Source organism: Apodemus sylvaticus, chromosome 13 (genome assembly GCF_947179515.1).
Source record: "Apodemus sylvaticus chromosome 13, mApoSyl1.1, whole genome shotgun sequence".
NCBI lineage: Eukaryota > Metazoa > Chordata > Mammalia > Rodentia > Muridae > Apodemus > Apodemus sylvaticus.
Window position 1 is genome coordinate 53,589,610 of NC_067484.1, and position 17,957 is coordinate 53,607,566.

At 43.3% G+C, this 17,957-nt stretch overlaps 1 protein-coding gene across 2 annotated transcripts in view; it reads left to right on the forward strand.

Moving 5' to 3' along the window:
- The window catches only part of Mcc (MCC regulator of WNT signaling pathway), a 231,444-nt gene that overhangs the window by 45,264 nt on the left and 168,223 nt on the right, over nt 1–17,957 (forward strand). The window contains exon 1 of one of the 2 annotated variants that reach the window (XM_052155939.1): nt 11,872–12,020. The exons of the other annotated variant lie outside the window; for it this stretch is intronic. The gene's annotated coding sequence lies outside the window, so the exon portion shown is untranslated. Of the gene's footprint in view, nt 1–11,871; nt 12,021–17,957 lie in introns of those variants that run through there. 2 annotated transcript variants of the gene reach the window in all.

Below are 17,957 nucleotides of genomic sequence, written 5' to 3' on the forward strand. Positions count from 1 at the left end.
CATTCTGAGAGTCGATCATTCTGAGAGTCCTCTGTATAAGGTGTTACCTTCCTTTCCCACACGCCCTTTTCCTTTTGCATGATGGGGGCGGGGGATGCTGGGCTGCACTATCTATCTCAGGAGCAATTTTCCCATTCTTGACATTTGAACTGTCATTTATTCTTGTCATCTTTGCTTGACAGATTGGAGTTGACAGGGAAGGTGCCTCATGGTCATTCGTCCCAGGCTTAATGTGGCTTCTTGTCCCCTGTGGTAATGACAAGAAGATTCTGCATAGTTTAGGGTACTGGTGAGTCTTCACTGACCAGCTTCGTTCCTGTGGCCCAAGACCCATTCTCAGACTAAGCCAGGCAGCACTGGTCTTGTGCAGAGATGGTTCTGGTTTGGTTTTTATCTGGTTTTGATGTGTCTGGGAAGTTTCTCCTTTCTCAGTGGTTTTATTCTTTGGTGATGATTCCTAAATTCTGCAATGTACATTTTACATTATTGTTTGACTTCAGGGATCTCTAAAGACCATAGATTGCAATCAAAAGAGGCAAGTCTTAAGGCAGACCCAAGAACCACAGAGCAGTTTAGCAGATGGTGAAGCCAAAGGTGTTAGGGATACATGGTGGCCTAACATCAGGGAGGACAGAGGCAGCTGCATCTGCCTGGTCCTAGAGGAGTGTGCTGAGCGAGGTACCAAATAGTGGCAAAGATGTCACACATAGCCCGAACACCCAGGTATACACAGACAGCCTGATTTCCCTGAGTGGACTTTATGGTGTGAGCTAGGAAGGAGAAAGGGGGACCAAAGGAGAAAAAAAAAATCACTAAGGAACAGCATCCAGACACAGGCAGGAGAGAACAGGCTCTCTCAGGAAGAAGGCTTGGGTTTGGCCAAACTGAGAGGAAGCCATGTCTCCCCAGAAACCTATGAAGGGAAAGAAAAACTGGCTCAGATCATGGGATTGGGCCACAAGAACCTGTTTTCCTCTGAGTTGACCTCAGTAAAGTTAGAAAGTCTTACTGTCAACTCCATCTCCCTGCAGACTGACAGGGCTTTCTGGGCTTTATTAGCTCCTAAGTGAATCTTGTTTGTGATTGACATCTTCAAAGAAGAATGATTTTTGTAGTGTAAACAAATGGGACTCAGTTCCACTGATCAGCTTACCCTATGCCTTTCTGAGTCCACTGAGGGGTGGTGTCCACTCAGGCATCTGGAGTAGAGTAAAGGTGCTGTGTGTGTGTGTGTGTGTGTGTGTGTGTGTGTGTGTCTGGGGGAGGGGAGAAGGAAATTGTAGCTTGTGCACTAGGAACCAGAATCTGTCCTTTTCTCTGTCAAAAGGCTACTATCAGTGTAGAAAGAAAAATGGCTTTGTTATTCAGAGCCATTCTTGTTCTGAATGTATCGAACCAACCAGATCCAACCTATGATGTGTGTGTGTGTGTGTGTGTGTGTGTGTGTGTGTGTGAGAGAGAGAGAGAGAGAGAGAGAGAGAGGGTCAACCAGGGTTCAACTCAAAAACATACAGAAAGCAGCTACATAATTCATTACACGTTCTTCACAAATCTACTCTGTCTAGATATAAAACATGCTTTACTATTTCTGTGTTGAACCAGGAAACGAGGATGTAGTAATTCAAGATTAAAATGGAATGCAACACCTACTCCATCCCAGGTCTAATCAGTCGTCCTGTGTGCTTGGATTCCTTGAGCAGTCAATGTGATTGAGCTGTGAAACTCCCACCTGGCTTCTTCCTTAAGCTCTTGTACTTTTTCTTGGCCTTCCTTGAGGATCTGCCCCCTTTTCTTGAGACACAGTGCTTCTCTGTGTAGCTGTAGCTGTCCTGTAGACAAGTGGCCTCGAGCTCACAGAGATCTGTCTGCCTCTGCCTCCCGACTGCTGGGATTAAAGGCACCAATTTCCACCTCTCCCTTTTCACTTAAGCCCTGCCCTGCTTCTGGTTTTGAGTGGGACCTGTGAGGCTGAGTTTGGAAATCTTGGGCATCGCATGAGTGCTTAAGGTTCAGGTATGACCTCTGAACAACACTTCACACCGTTCCTTATAGAGCTTTAGCTTAATCTGCAGTCTCAGGCTGCTGGATGTATGCTCACAGATGACATTACTTCAACCCTTTAGAGCATTCTTTCTCCCGCCTCTTCTTCCTTCCCCGCTGACCAGGCTGTATCCGAGCATACCTGCATTGCTGGGTTTTTGCTTCCTTGCCTTGGAGTCACATCTTCTAGCTTCTTTGGGTCTCTTCTCAAGCCCTCCCTAAGGTGCTGCAACTTTTCCCCACCACTTTGCTTCCCACTGAAACTTCTGGCGAAGGAAGTGTCCCTCCCCCAGGAGGCATCTGAGTAGCTGCTTGGAACTAGCTGAGCAATGAAAGCATTGCTGCTTCTCTGTGACACGTCCGTCCTCATGTACTTCACCCTTGAGTGGATCAGGAGGCATGTTCGCATCCATTTTTATGTATAGATTAGGGCCTATAAATTAGGGTCTGTGTTCTCATCTCCCTCTCCTGTTTGCTAAAGTGATTTCCATCTATAGTCTGCTCTCTGTCTGCCAACAGCCACCCAGCTTCAGAGACCCCTGAGTGAAGGCTCCCTTTTCAACATTCCTATAAGGTTGCCTTTCTTTGTTTGTTTTTGTCTACTTATTACCTATGTAATCATTTTTGTGAACCTATGTTCTAGTGTGTGATTCCACCACCCCCCCTTCCTATGTAGCATTACTTCATACAGCTCTGTCTTCCCCAGGAGTTGAAGGCTGCTCCTACAACAGGGAGCACGTCCTAACAGTACAGTTTTCCAGTGTCTAACACCTTCCTTTCACAAACGGTTTAAGGAAAACGATAGAAAGAAAAGGCTCTGTAGTAGACAGAACAAAGGACCGGGTGAAGAGAACCTCTAAAAGTCACAGGGAGTGTGGCCAAGCTTTCCCCTCCTCCTCCCTGGTCTCAGCTTTTATGTATCTGAGTGGCTTATGAGGTCTCTGAGGACCCAGGGGTACTGCAGCTCAGCCCCACGTTCCATTCCTGGGATGAGACCCAGTGAGATTGCAGAGCAGCCTGAGAGCTAATGAAGGCAACTCAGAACTCACAGGATGTAACAGGAGGGTGTTTCCCCAGCTGTAACCACGGGAGTGATGAGCCACCTTACAAAATGAAAGAAAACGCTGACAACTGTGGAGACCAAACAGAGACACCCCCTCTCTAGGATTCATTTCCTTGGCTCACAACCACTGTCAGTATTCATAGGACTGCTTCCTCCTTTCACTCAATGCAGATGTCTGCTCCACCAGCAAGCTAACAGCCTGCACTTAGGAGAGGGTCCTTGGGCTTTCCTCATCTTCCAGAATCACCTCCCCCTCCATTGCTTGTTTGGAAACCATTGCTGAATTCCCCTTAGTCCCACAAGATTGTATCTTGTCCCTGTCTCCAGAGGGGGTGAGGTCTCCCCAGGGCATCATCCCTTTCCTGCTGAGACTTCAGTGCTCAGGCGAGCTTGCTTTTAGAAGAATGTAATTTTCAACTTACCAATGAAAGAAAGTATGCCAGTGGGTGAGGATTTGTTTGCAACAAGTCTATGTTCTAGGACAAAGCATGTGACATCTCCTTTTAACTGTCTTTGGAGTCTTGAAACTCTTAGGATCTTTTGCTGACAGTCTGGAAATTCTGGCCTGATGTTATTTTCTTTCCATTGTTTATCAAATTCCCTGCCAGTATACTATCTTTTATTATTAAATTGAAATTTCTGTCTTTTCTAGCAAGACCTGGTTCTCTTTTGTTCAGTATCTTTCCCCTGGGAAATTCGTGTTGCCAGGATCATATCTCAAAAAGCCTTTTAAACAAGATCTTTCCAAACCTCTGAGGTAGCTCCTTCTCTCCCTGGCCTCCTTGTCACATGAAGCCCAGACATCAGGCATTTTCTGATCCCATTGGATGCTGATTACACTGTTGGTTCTTATTCTTGGTAACTTTTGTTTATTTGTTTCCAAGTGACAGTGGCTATGATTGAATAGATTTAAATGGTCACATTCGCAATTTTTTATGACTTAAATATCTTTGGATTTTCCTTTACTTGGGGAGGGGAAGAAAATAGAAGGCTGGGGCCTTGTGAGCCATTTGTTTCTAGGAGCGAAGGACACATAGCCCAGGGAGAGTTGCTGTGTGACAGCATAGCTTCACAGCCATTGCTAGGATTCCAAACCTGATATCACCTGGTAGGACTTCAGTTATTGCCTCTATACCCTGGATTTCTCCAAAAAGATTCAAACCAGGGCTAATTCCTTTACCCATCACCCTTGTGTCTGAGCAGTTGGACTGCTGATGGGTTGTGGAGATGAATTTAAAGTGTTCAGTTTGGATAAAAGAATAGTAAAATGAACGATTGGGAGAATGCAAAGGTAAGAGTTATTTTTGGTTTGCTCCTCAAGGTTCAGGTTGGGTTGAACTTCTGTGGGGATGGGGATGATGCTATATATGTACATAGAAGTAAGAACTACCCAGGTTGTTTATTTTAAGTTTGTATATGTGTGTGTGTATGCGGGGGGAGAGTGTTGGTGTGTGTGTATATGTGTGTGTGTGTGTATGTGTGTTTGTGTGTGTGTTGAACCCACAATGACCTTTTAAATATTAATTTCTTTGTCCTTGTGGCCAGTATTTGGTGGGTAAACAACAATGAAAGAACCTGGATTTTGTGACAATTTTGTTGTTTTAATGAATGTGTGTCTGTGCTTATGGGAATATAGAGAGTCAGTGTTTGTGGAGGGCACTAGAGGGCAATGAGGCTTCCCTAACTTTAGGGAACATCTTTTCTTAATGTTTGCTTTCTTTATGTCCAGCATCCAAGAGAAGAAGTCCTCAGACCAGCTGAGTGAAATCACTTCCCTGTGAGGAGAGTAAAAGTGGATTCACACTAGTTTTGTTTCCTTTTAGAGTCTGACATTTTCTCTCTCAGACTACATAAATTCTCAATCACAAGAGATATTCCGAGTAACCAAATGTCATATTTAGAAATGTTATTTAAAGGTTTTCTTTTTAAGCTGGGACTTCTGGAGTTTCACAAATGTATAAGCTGAACTTCAGAGCACATGCTAAAGACATTCCAGAGCACATGCTAAACACATTCTTGTTCCAATTCCAGAGATTTGTATCAAGTATTAGATAATTCTGAGTATTTCCTTCAGTTGTTCAAAGTGAAACAACAGAGAGACAAAAATAGCTTGTATTTGTTCCTGATGGCTTCAGTATGTAGGTCTATGAGTAAATTATACTTTACTCTGTGTATGTGTGTGTATATGTGAGTGTGTGTGTGTGTGTGTGTGTGTGTGATGGAAGTGTGTTTAACTGCTCCATATTAAGGTATGTATGTTTGTGTATTTCCTGAAAGTATGGATGACTGCCACATACTAAAGTGTGTGTGTGTGTGTGTGTGTGTATTTCATGAAAGTGTAGATAACTGCCCGATGTTTAAAGTGATACGACCAGCCTTGTATTCTCTTTATATAGCTGTGAGGGTGAGAAAGACATGGTTCCATTAGGAAATTCACTTATTAAGTAATCCATATCTATTAGATTAATTAGATTAAGTTTAGATAAGTTTTAATATTTCCATATGTTCTTTCCAAAGAAACACTCAGTCACATATTTGCAGGCCGTCTGTGCCTGTACTAGAGATGCAACCCTGCATCCGTTACTGTTGTGGCATGTAGACTTGCAATGGATTCTAATCACTGCATGGCATCATGAACAAAGTCCCAAAGTCTCAAGCTGGGAGCTAGGTGGATGAGCAAAACATGAAGCTTGTAGCAAAACCCAAAGCAGAGTGGCATAAGATGGGCTTCCATGCTGGCCCTTTGCCAAAGCTTGTGTATGGTGGAGGAAGGAAAGGGGAATGAGGGTAGCACCAGGGAGGGGATCAGCAATGAAGAAACAGCATTCAGTGTAGTTTATAGGAGGATACTTTCATATAGTTTGTTTTCTTTTCTGTGAGAGGAATTCTGTAGATACTGTATTGAGTCACTTCACCCTAACTAAAGCACCAGCCTACAGGTAGGCTTGGGAGCCAACCACTTGGCCATTTTACATTCACACAATAACTAGGTATGTTTTCTGTTCACAAGAGCGGCTTCCTCAAATCTCCTCCTTTGGAGATGTCTGTTGTCTTTAGGCACTGAGGGCAACGCAACTTTGGAGAAGGAAAAGAGCATCAGGTCCTGCTGTGATTGGGATATTTTGTCCCCAGGAGTCACTTTGTTAAAGACTTGGTCCTTGCTGTGCTGGGGTTGAGATGCGATGGACCTTTAAGATGTAGGAGTTATAGGGATTTATGGGTTGTGGGGACATGGTCTTTGAGGATATTAAGGTAGTTCCTACAGGAACCCTGGTTTAGTTTTCAGCAAAGTGTCATTAAACAGGAGCAAGCCTGACCATTCTCAAGCTGCTTCAGCCTTCGTCTGGCAGTCTTTTCTCCCCTCTCGCACACACCTCTGCTATGATGATGTCATGACTATTAAGTCTTCACTGAAACTTGGTACCATGCTTTGAACCTCCAGAACCAGAACCTGAATAATCCCTTTTGAATATAAGTACCTAGCTTCAGGTATTTTGTTACAGTAACAGAAAACCAACAAATAAAAGCATTGTGATTCAGACCGTATACTTTTATTTAATACTTCCCATCCTACCCCAATTCAAAACTTCCTGTGTCATGTGGTCTTCAAACCTACCTTGCCTATAGTTCTCTAATATTTAGGGAAGGTGGTCACAATGAGAGAATGATACTCTTATGTATGTCAATTAAAGCAGAGACTAGGAAGTTCAGCCTCTCTCTTTCTTGCTGAATTCCAGTTTCACCTTGCCTTCTCTTCTGTGGAACACAGTCTCTCTAAGCATGAACCTCTTTGTACTTCTGTGGGATCAAATTCTTTCTTGGTTTCTTCCCTGCAGTTCTTTAGGCAGAACTGGATATGTTAAACCTAGAATCAGTCTGTCTACTTTGTCTTTTTAAAACTTGTTGAAATAACAAGTTTTGTTATAACCTATTTCTCTGGCTATTACCTATTTCTGACACTTCACCCCATCTTTGGAAGAGGAAGTGGTTACCATATGGTCAGCCTGTCATATTTAGTCATAGACCAGTGTTTATGTGCTCAGGAGAAGTACTACACATTACTCGAGCTTTTAAGTTACATTAATATTCTGTATACCTAGAACCCTGTTTGTTATTGCTATGCTATTAAAGCTATTCAAAATAATTTCTGAACAGTACATTGATCAACAACCTAGAGCCTGCCTGAGAAGCATGGCAGGTAGCTGGTGTCCTACTTCAGGTGTAAGAGCCTGAGACTTACTTATAGGGTGGAAAAATGTGTCCTGTCACCTAACTCCAGTGATCCCAGTCAAATGAACTCCTACTAGACCCAATTTCTTATTCTCTGAATTAAAGTTAGTCTGATGTTCATCCTTGCTTCCTCCTTCCTTTCCTCCCTCTCTCCCTCCCTCTCTCCTCCTCCTCCTAATATTGCTACAGACAACTTAAGGAGGATAGCTTGTATAAAATCCACATACCTATCATTCCTAATCTGCCATTGGAGCTTCTCAGTCCTATAGAAGAAGAGTTGTTAGAACGTTTGCATGTTGGCGAAATAGACTATAGTGTTCCAGTTCTCAGCCCTCTGGTCAAGATGCTTTGGTTGCGAGCACATATTCTGGCTAATTCTGATGCTTTATATACACTTTACTCCAGTAATACTTTTATTTAATACTTCTTATCCTACCCCAATTCAGAACTTTCTGTGTCTTGTGTTCTATCTTGTCCACCACTTCTCTAATATTGTGAATTGAAGTGACTATGTCTCTCTCTGTAGGAATAAGTTAGAAGCCTAGAAATCTTTGACCCCAGCTCTAGAGGAAAGGAAATTTGATATCTGTGTCATTGCCCTCAAACTGCCCTTTCCGTAAATAGTCCCAGTGATCTTTAACAAGCCATACTAGAGCAAGTGTCTCATTTGGTATGACTAACTATATAAAGTAGAGAGTAGAAATGATGGCTCTTGAGATATATACATCCTGTTGACCTGAGAGGTCTAGACTGGTTCAACCTTCTTATATCCTTACATAAAAATTACACACCTTCATAGTATGCTCAGTCCAATATAATTTAAATCCTGTCTGCTGGAAGTTTCGAATCATATTTTAAAGTTTTCCAAAGAAACAAGGAGGTCAGCCTGTGTAACTCAAGGAGTGACCTTGTGAGGTTCAAGTGTGAGGATTGGGTATAGTATTCAGGCCACCTTGTCCTCTCTCCATGTGCTGGACAGGTTAAATTCTCAATGCCAAACTATTCCCTGTCCCAGGAAGGAGGGGGACTGTGACAGTCTTTTTGAGGCAGAAACCTTTAATCATCAGTCAGAAGGAGCAGAATAGTTCCCAAAGGAATGCAGCCAAGTAATTCCTGTGCAGGAGAAACACAAGAGCCTTTTGCCCCGGCTTCATGATCATGTAAAGATTCAACTTGGAGGCTGAGAGAAGTGTGAACCTGACTTCAAAAGTAGGCAGAAAGGGCCCGTTGGATGCCATATGTGTGTGTATGTGTACATATACACATACATACATACACACACACACACACACACACACACACACATATGAGCAGATGAGATTTGTGTCTGGAATTTCATCCACATGGAAAGACAATTATCCACAACCTCATCATCAATCAGACACCAGGTAATGATGTGAGCTACAGGACCTGGCTGGACTCTGTCTTCACCGTGGGAAATATGAACATGACAAGTGAGCCCATGTCACACTTTGCCTTGGATTCAGTGTCCATTCATAAGACCCATTTTTCCTGGGGTGTTTTCCCCAACTGTGTTGCATTTGCATGTATCAGCCCACAAGTCCCATCTGGGTCTTACCACCAAGGTCCCTTTTCAGATGTGACTGAGCTGCATCCTGTGCCCTGAGACCATGGTCATCAGAATCAAGGAACAGGCATGTGTAGGTCTGTGAGTCAGAGATCTTGTGAGGATACACGTGAAGGAGAGAACATCCATCACAGTCCCCAGACAGCGGGGAGAGTAGAGAACCCTGGGGGTTCCCTTAGAACTCCTATACTCACTACTACTCACTACTCAGCAGACCTCCGAAATGACTCATCCTAATAGCATTCCTGTAACAGATTTATTCTCAGGGCTCTGAAACACATTCTTATAAACATTTCTTGTTATTAACATGGAAATAAATAGTGCTGGGATACTGTTTAAGCTAATAGTCTATGAACTTCTTGGTTTAACAACAATTAAAGAGGTAAGGGCATGCCTGAAATCCTAGCCTTTGGAAGGTAGATGGGCAATCATGGGCAACAACCTGGGCTATATTTGAAAAATAAATTTTTTCAAAGACTATTTGAAAAAAATATATATTTTTCAAAGACTATTTGAAATTTTTTTCCAAGACTATTTGAAAAAATAAAAATAGATGCTAGCGATTTCACAGCTTGCTGTTTCTGATTTTAAAAGATCTACACATTGTATTAATATTGTGTAATCTCTTAAGACAAGCAAACTGGATATGAGGATAAGATGAATAAACATGTAGATATGTAGTCATTTATACCTCCATGAATTAGCACAATTTTCTCGTCTCTAGAAACTTAGCTGAAATTGTTTGAACATTACAGAGTAAATTGGAATGATTCCCCACCCTTACGCTATTTCCTCAGAGAGTTTTAAGTTTTAAACAAATGCTTCACACACACACACACACACACACACACACACACACACACAAACCTAAAAATAGAACTGCCATTGGCCTTCTTCCTCCCTGCCCCATCACTGAGGCTTGGACACAGGCAAAGGAAATGTTTCTTTTCTCCTGCCCCTCTGCTACACAGCACTCTCCCAGTCTGGCCAGACATTGCTCATGTTGGGGTCTGCTTTCCTCCTCCTGCCTGATGTACAGATGTTACAAAGGGAAGCATGGACCATGGGTCCCAGTTCCTAATGTCCTCTCCACCCAGGTAGCACACCAATGGTGCCTGGGTACTCAGAGAGGAGACCAGGAATTACAGCATTCATCCCAGACCTTGGGGTCCCAGACCTCTCTTTCCCCTTCTGGTCTGGCTTGTAGCCACATCTGACACCCCAGTGGGAAACACAGCCTGTGGACTCTGTTCTGGACTTTGCCCTGCCTTCTCTGGGCAGGTATACATATCAGTGGTGCCCTGACACCCCAGCCTAGAGGCAGAGCATAGTACCCTAGAGGCATTGAAACATAAGCTGGTATTCCACTTTATCTTATGTTCTTAACTGACCCCAGATTCCTAGAACATGCAGCACCTGTTTTCTGAGTTTGTGGGGTTGTGTGTATTCCCTGATGGGTACTGTCAACACTGCATGGGAAGCCCCACAGAGCTGTGGGTTTTATTCAGTTTTCAATTTTATTCATTAGTGTGTATGTGAAGGATTATGTGTGTGCTAGCACACCTCAGTGTGTATGTGGAGGTCAAACAGCGCCAACTTCCTGGAATTGGTTCCCTCCTCCTACTCAAGGGATCTATGTTTCAAACTCTGGGCTCCGGGGTCCTGTAGCCATCACTTCAACCCATGAAGCCATTTTCACTGGTTCTAGAGCATGATGTCCTTCTCAAAACAGAGTCAAAAACAAAACTCCCGATACCCAGGAGGAATATCTGATTGCCTCCCACTGTCCACCACCGAAGCCTTCTTTCTGCTTTTCCTTCTGTGTCTCTCCCGACATTCTTATTCATAAGATTGTTTGCTGCCGTGCTTGAAAAGTAACTCAATTCTAACATTTTGGGCACGAGATGACCTTGATTGTTGGTGTTCCTGCTTTAGAAGTAAGTACATCTCTGGAAACACACATCACACTTTATGACTGTGTTGAGTCTGTGAGAAGGTTGGTGTTTTTTTTTTTAACCAGCCTCCATGTAGCCCACAAAGCTCTCGCTTTGTCTAAAATATAGCTGGCCTGTATGTGTGGGAATTCTTTTGGGGATGTAAACTGATATCTACATGTGTTTGACTGTTGGAATGGAAGTAACAGGGAAGCAGGTATTTCATTTAGAGACTGATAACTTCTTTGATTTATTACCTCATGTGCTGAAATCGTATCTTTTAAAGAATATGTAATATGGAGTGGAAAGGATGAGGCCAGTGCTCGTTCTCTGAATTGGTTTCCTTTTCCAGTGGAGTCCGTTTTGTTTTGAATAATGTAAAGTTCATATGGCACCTTTCACTGTGGGAGCAGAGTCATCTGCTTCTGAACATCTAAGGAAAACTGTGGAGCAGAGGTAGCATCAGACCTTAATGAAAAGAATTTTCTAGTCATTTTTAGCAGCTTCCAAAAGATGGGTCTCTTTCTCACACACACAGACACACACAGACACAGACACACACAGACACACACAGACACACAGACACACACACACATATACACTCACACACACATACACACTCACACACACACACACACTCACACACACACACACACACACACACACACTGGACCTCCGGCATCCAGCTTAACAGGGCAGAATAACTGCACCGACCTTGGTCCTGACTCATCACAAAGCGTTTATGTCTTTCCATGTTCCTCTAGTCAGTAATCTTAAGGTCACCATTTGGTGCACGCCTGCAGCTACATTCCGTGCCTTGTATTCTCCCGGAGTCTGCATATCCGGCTGGGATCCATGCACAAGTGCCATGTTATGAACAAGGCTGGGTGGGACAGAGAGTTTCCTTGAGGAAATGGGCAAGAGGAAGGCGTCCCGTTTTAACTCTGGTTGTTTTCTATATATAATACCTGCTGTGCTCAGCATGGCTTTCTGGTGTTCTCTTCTGTTGAAAGTTGAAGACTTGGGAGATCTTGGCTGTGCCAAAAGCGTGTTTAGGAGGACCTGCCTTGGTACCCCAACACATATGATGGCCCTGCAGTGTCCTTCACCTCTGCTGTGATGCAGACTTGCTGGATCCAGGCACATTTCGCAAAGGAAGGTGCAGGTAAGCCCAACCGTGTACTGCTGCTGCGCTGCTGTTCCCCGAGCCACCTTCTCCGCAGGACGGGCACGCTCGATTCATTCCAAAACTGAATATTCAAATCGACTGTGGTGAAAGTAGAGGCTTTATTTAGAAGTAGGCTTTGTTGTTGTTGTTTGGTTTTGTTTGTTTTGGTTTGGGTTTTTGCTTATTTGTTGTTTTGCTTTTGGTTCTTTTTCTTATATTGGGAAAATAGACTATATATTACAGTTTGACTTTTTTGTGACCTTAAATAGATTATTGGACCATTTAGGTACCTCTGAGTGTGTGTGTGTGTGTGTGTGTGTGTGTGTGTGTCTGTGTCTGTGTCTGTGTCTGTGTGTGTGTGTGTGTGTGTGTACAAGTGCATGTCTCTCATTTACCTGGAGCCTATTGATTAGGTTAGGCTAGCTGGCCACAGAGCTCTGTAGATCTGCCTGTCTCTGCCTCAAGGTGCTAGAATTTCAAATGTGCAACACCATACCTGTTATGACAAACACTTTAGCTGTTAACCTGTCTCTCTAGGCCCCACAACTTATTTTCCTGAACTATCACAGGATTTCTAAAAGTAGGCAAGGACCACTACACTCAATGAGTCAATAAATATTTAGCTCCCAAATTCTTTTGGGTGCTAGGCTGAGAAATGTGGGGGTTTCCCATGTATGTATGTATGTATGTATGTATGTATGTATGTATGTATTGATTTCACATCCCCAGGAACCAACCCACTCTGGCACATCAAGTCACTGCAGGAGTAGGTACTTTCTCTCCCACTGAGGTGAGACAAGGCAGCCCAGATAGGGGAGCAGGATCCAAAGGCTGACAACAGAGTATCAGGGGTCAAATCTAAGACTCACACATGGTAGATCTACCATCAACACTGAGCCCCATCTCTGACCTGAACACTTACATGAGTTCCTTTCTGTTTGACAAGAGAGGGTGCTTAGATGAACAGAATTGGTTTAATAATCAGAACCCTTCTACGCTATGCCATCTTTAGGAATAACAGAACTTTGTGGTGGTTAGACTTGGAGAGTATTCGTGTCTAGGGATTTGGAGCAGCCGAATATACCATAGGTGATATAGGATTGATTCTGCATGAGTTTTCAAGGGAATGTTAATTTTGATAATAAATGTGTCTTTCTGTCCAAAAGTGGCAGAGCATGCTGCTGATATCTGTCTGGACTCAGGGAAGGAGACCAGGAGACTGAATCAGGAAAGGGAAGGCACACATGGATGCTAGCTGGTATCTTATCAAATTATACCTCACAGAGAGATGGCCATTTTATTCCTCTTATCTGCTCCTAGGTTATTTCTTGAGTGATATAAAATGGGATTTCAGAGCATCTGGCAGGTCATAAAGTTGCTGCTGCTACCATACTTGTGACAGAAGCAGGCAGCGTGATTGTTTGGTTCTTACACCCTAGCCTGAGATTGACATCCAGGAGCATTCTGGGTGTAAGTGTAGTTATTTTAAATGGCTACAGGGAAACATCAACTGGCCTTCCTCTGCCTCCCAAGAGCTAAGATTAAACGAGTGAGCCACTGTAGGCCATCTTGACTCTGACTTTCAAAAATGAAATGAAACAGGCAGAATTATCCATCTGAAGTTTCCAACAAGAACCCTTGCTCTTTTGAGGGACACAATCTCAGTGACATCATTGTGAGGTTCAGATGGCCTAACATACTAGCAAAATTACTTTTAGAGAGGCAGGTCCCAGCAGGTGTCTGGGTTTGAAGGAATGAAGTCTGTATTGATGATGGAGGAAGAGGAAGACATAGAACTGACATTGGGTTTTTCCCCTGCACCCCATGTATACGCTTGTGCCAGGAGACTAGCAAGGTGGATGTCAGAACCCTCAGCCCAGGAGCCAAAAGGAAGTCTGAAGGCCGTTAGGGTTTTTGATGTTTTCAACACATTAATGTTTTCCACACATTAATCAAGCTTGGGAGATGCTGTGTTGCTGACATATGCTTCACCCCCACTCTCTAGGAAGAGTTCCATGTGCTAATAACAAATTCTTTAAAATGTAAAAATTCTGAATGTATAAAACTTGAGAAACAGTATTTCTTTCCTTCCCCCCCTCCTCCCTCTCTCTCTCTCTCTCTCTCTCTCTCTCTCTCTCTCTCTCTCTCTCTCTCTCTCTCACAGAACTGCATCTGCACTCCATCTCCTAGAACTCAGAGATCTGCCTGCCTCTACCTCCTGAATATGGGGATTAAAGGTATACACCACCACCTCTCAGCTTGAGAAACAGTGTTTCTGGATGTGTAGGAACAGGAAGCACAGTTGCTGAGCATGCCCACGCTGCCCGCCCCGCTACTCACGCTGCCCCAATGCTCACACTGCCCTGATGCTCACGCTGCCCCATGCTCACACTGCCCCGATGCTCACGATGCTCACGCTACCCCAGCTGCTCACATTGTCCCGATGCTCACGCTGCCCCAGCTGCTCACACTGCCCCGATGCTCACGCTACCCCGATGCTCACACTGCCCCCATGCTCTCTCTGCCGGATGCTCACGCTGCCCACGCTGCCCAGATGCTCACACTGCCCCGATGCTCACACTGCCCCACTGCTCACACTGCCCCGATGCTCACACTGCCGGAGCACCTCCAGGTTCTGCAGGCACATTTGCGCCTGCCCATGCTAGCTGCAGTTCCCCCTGTTCTCTTTAGGCACCTTGTAAGCCTTCTCTGAAGGGCTGTTTTTAGGCTTAGGCTCAGCTTTGGAGTAGGGGGTTCCATGAGCAGCACTATGTATCCGTTCTGTGGTCTACTGGCCTTGTCTTCTCACATTCCATTCATCCCTTCTTCTGGACAGAATGGTGATGGTGGTGGATTTAGGCACTGAGAACAGTGGCCATGTGAGGCCTTCATCTGTCCAGGGACGGTTCTCACATTTTCATCACACTCTTCCTAAGGTACTCATTACTCTAGCATAGCATTATCTAACTAATGTTAGCAGGAAGTTTCTAAAGTACCTACTGTGGCCCAGAAGCCATAGGCTTCTCATTCCCATCTCATTCAATCCCCATTGCAAACTTTTATGATGGACATGAAGATGGATTTACAGCATTAAGTCAAACGCTCTGTCTGAAGACTCTCGTCCTCCTCCTCCTCTTTGGCTACTTCGAAAGTTCTGAAAGGGCCAAGCTGTACCTACACACAGTCTAAGCCTGGAGATAGATGCTCGTATTGTAAGCTTCAGTCATCCCAAGTTCTGGTTCCACTCCTTGCTGGATACTTTTAGTACTATCCACTTTATATCTGAGAAGTTAAGGTCACACAGGGAGTAGCAGAGCCTGGCTCTGAGCCCAGACCATCTGGCTCCAGGCCCCAGTCAAGCATTTATCGTAGGGCTTGGAACTGTGTTGTTTTTTTCCTGAAGATCTGTATGAATGTTTTCTCTTATATAAACGTTACTTAGGTTTAATTTGCAATTCTATAGTCTTAGCTTACCAATAAGTCCCTTCTTACTTTAATGAAATTTTAAAGTATCTTCTATTAGAGTTATAGGGTCTGTAAGTGTTAATACATTGAGTATATGTGTATATAATTGGGCATTAGTCTGAATTTGAATGCTAATGTATAAATCTATTGAATATACTGACAGACTCTCCAGTCTCCCTGTAGGAGTTTTCTGGAAATGGAATGTTCCAAAGGTGTGGCATTAAGAGACACCTGAAAACTGACAGACATAGTCAAGGGTGTGGACATGCAGAGTCCTGCCTTTGATGTGTGCTAGTATCTGGCAAGCTAGTTCTGGAACGTGGATCCTGTGAGTCAGCTGAGTGTGCTCCCTGATTCCAGCATTGAGGATAGAATGGTATACAGTCATGTCAAGTTAACCAGATTAAGTAGAACCTACCAATACAAGTCTGGAAAAGATTCCAGCTCCTTCCCCCCCAACCCTCAGACAATGGACATACCTTTCATCTTTAACAAAATATTTACTTTAATTATTTGTAATTGTGTGTGTGTGTGTGTGTGCCTGTGAACATGGATTTGTGCGCATGAGTATCGGTGCCTCAGAGGCTGGAGGTGTTAGATTCCCTGGAGCTGGAGTTACAGGCAGTTCTGAGCTGTCTTACACGGGTGTCCAACAGTGCTTACCCTTCCATTCTAAGCCATTTATCCTGCCCTGTGTCTTTCCTACCTGTTGGGTTTTTTTGTTTCCTTGAAGTTTTGAAAGTTCAGTACTGGAAGTGATGACTTTTATTTTTGCTTGTTAGAATCCCCTTAAGATAAACGCTAATAAATATATAAATGTTTTGTGCTTGAACTTGTGATATGCCAGTGAGGTAGTTTAATTGTGTAGTTTATGAATTCATCCAACACTGCATATGGAACCGAGGGGCTGTTTAAAGTCCAAATTATGTAGGTGCTTATTACACTTAGTATCAGTTAATATGTGATGACGGCAGACATGAGTGAAATAGTATTAAATAAATGCTCACTAAATATCAACAAAACTGTGCTATTATTTACTGTCTCAAAGCTCACTGCCTTTTTTATCTCAGGCATACTGGCAAGTTGATAATTGTAGCTATCGTAGAGGTATTACTTGTAAATTTCATAGCAGCTAAAAAAAAATTGGTCAACATTCTTTGGTAGAGGAAATTCCAGTTTAAAGATGCTATCGAGAGGTCAGAGAGTAATGAGAAAGCTCATTAGCACATTAGAGATAGGAGCAAAGCAAACACAAGGAAGGCAGTGACTGGTGGGGAAACATCCAGGACCCATGGCATGGGGCGGAAGAGTATTCCAACTGGTTTCTTTCACTTTAAGTGAACTTGTTGGCAGGGTCTAATTGAGAAAAAGACAACAGGCTCCTACTTCTAAAGGCTTTGCATCTTATGACAGTTTTGGAGGTGATGGCAAGTTTTCTAGGGAGTCAAGAGAATGAGATGAGGCTGAACTGTTGAGTTCAGTTAGCTGGGAGTGTGATGGTTGGGGCTCCCTGCCACTGGGAAGTTAATGGGCGACAAGAAGCATTGAATGAAGGAATATGTGTCCATCTGTTGAGTCACAATATGGAAAAATCCCATCTCCTCTTCTCCCTGGGCATTGATGGCCAAGCCTCTTTGTGCTTTGTTCTCATAGGGAAAGGTTATTGGAATGAGGAGTTTTGAGCAGCAGAGTTTGCATTAGCGTGAGGACTTCAAAACAATTGACTGCTGTCTGTGAATTCTGTAGCTTGGGAAAGTCCTATAGGTGAAGTGTTTGCTGGCATTGTATCTTTAAAGTCAGAAGCCATAACAAGCTTCACCTATGATTTTGGGCATCTGAAGAAGGATATTTGGCAATATCTTGTATTTGAGCTCAGTGGCTAGAAGAAAACCAGCAATCTGTAGCCATGAAGTTATACAGTACACTCCTAGAGTGGAAGTCAACCTGGATCCTAGGGTTATATCCATAGTGCATCAAGTATTCACACTGTATCTTCAAAGAGGGAAAGTGACCATTTTCCCCGACTGGCCTGCTTTGATACACTCCTTTCACTTTTGATGGGTAGAATCTTTCATCTTGTTTGGTCAGAACTTAACACTGCTAAATTGAAAAAAAAAAATCAACATCAAGTGTTTTCCCCTCTAAAGGAAAAAGAAAAAGCCTAGATACTGTGGTTTTCAGTTTATTTCTGAAAGAGTGGTAAGATTGGCTGTGCATAGAACTTGATTAGAGCCTCTTAGTGACTGTGATGATGTCACATGAATTTATTTCTGAAAATGCCACAGCATTCCTTGTTAATGCGTGAGTTAAGATGTGAGTCCTTGCTCCCCTAAAAGCATCTAAAATCACTCCACATGAGAGAGATGTATTCAAGGACATTGGTATATGTATTAACTCTCTAAAGTGAGTCTTTTGAGTTTTCAGTGGAGATATTCTTAGATGATGAAAGCAAGATTTAAAATCTAGCAA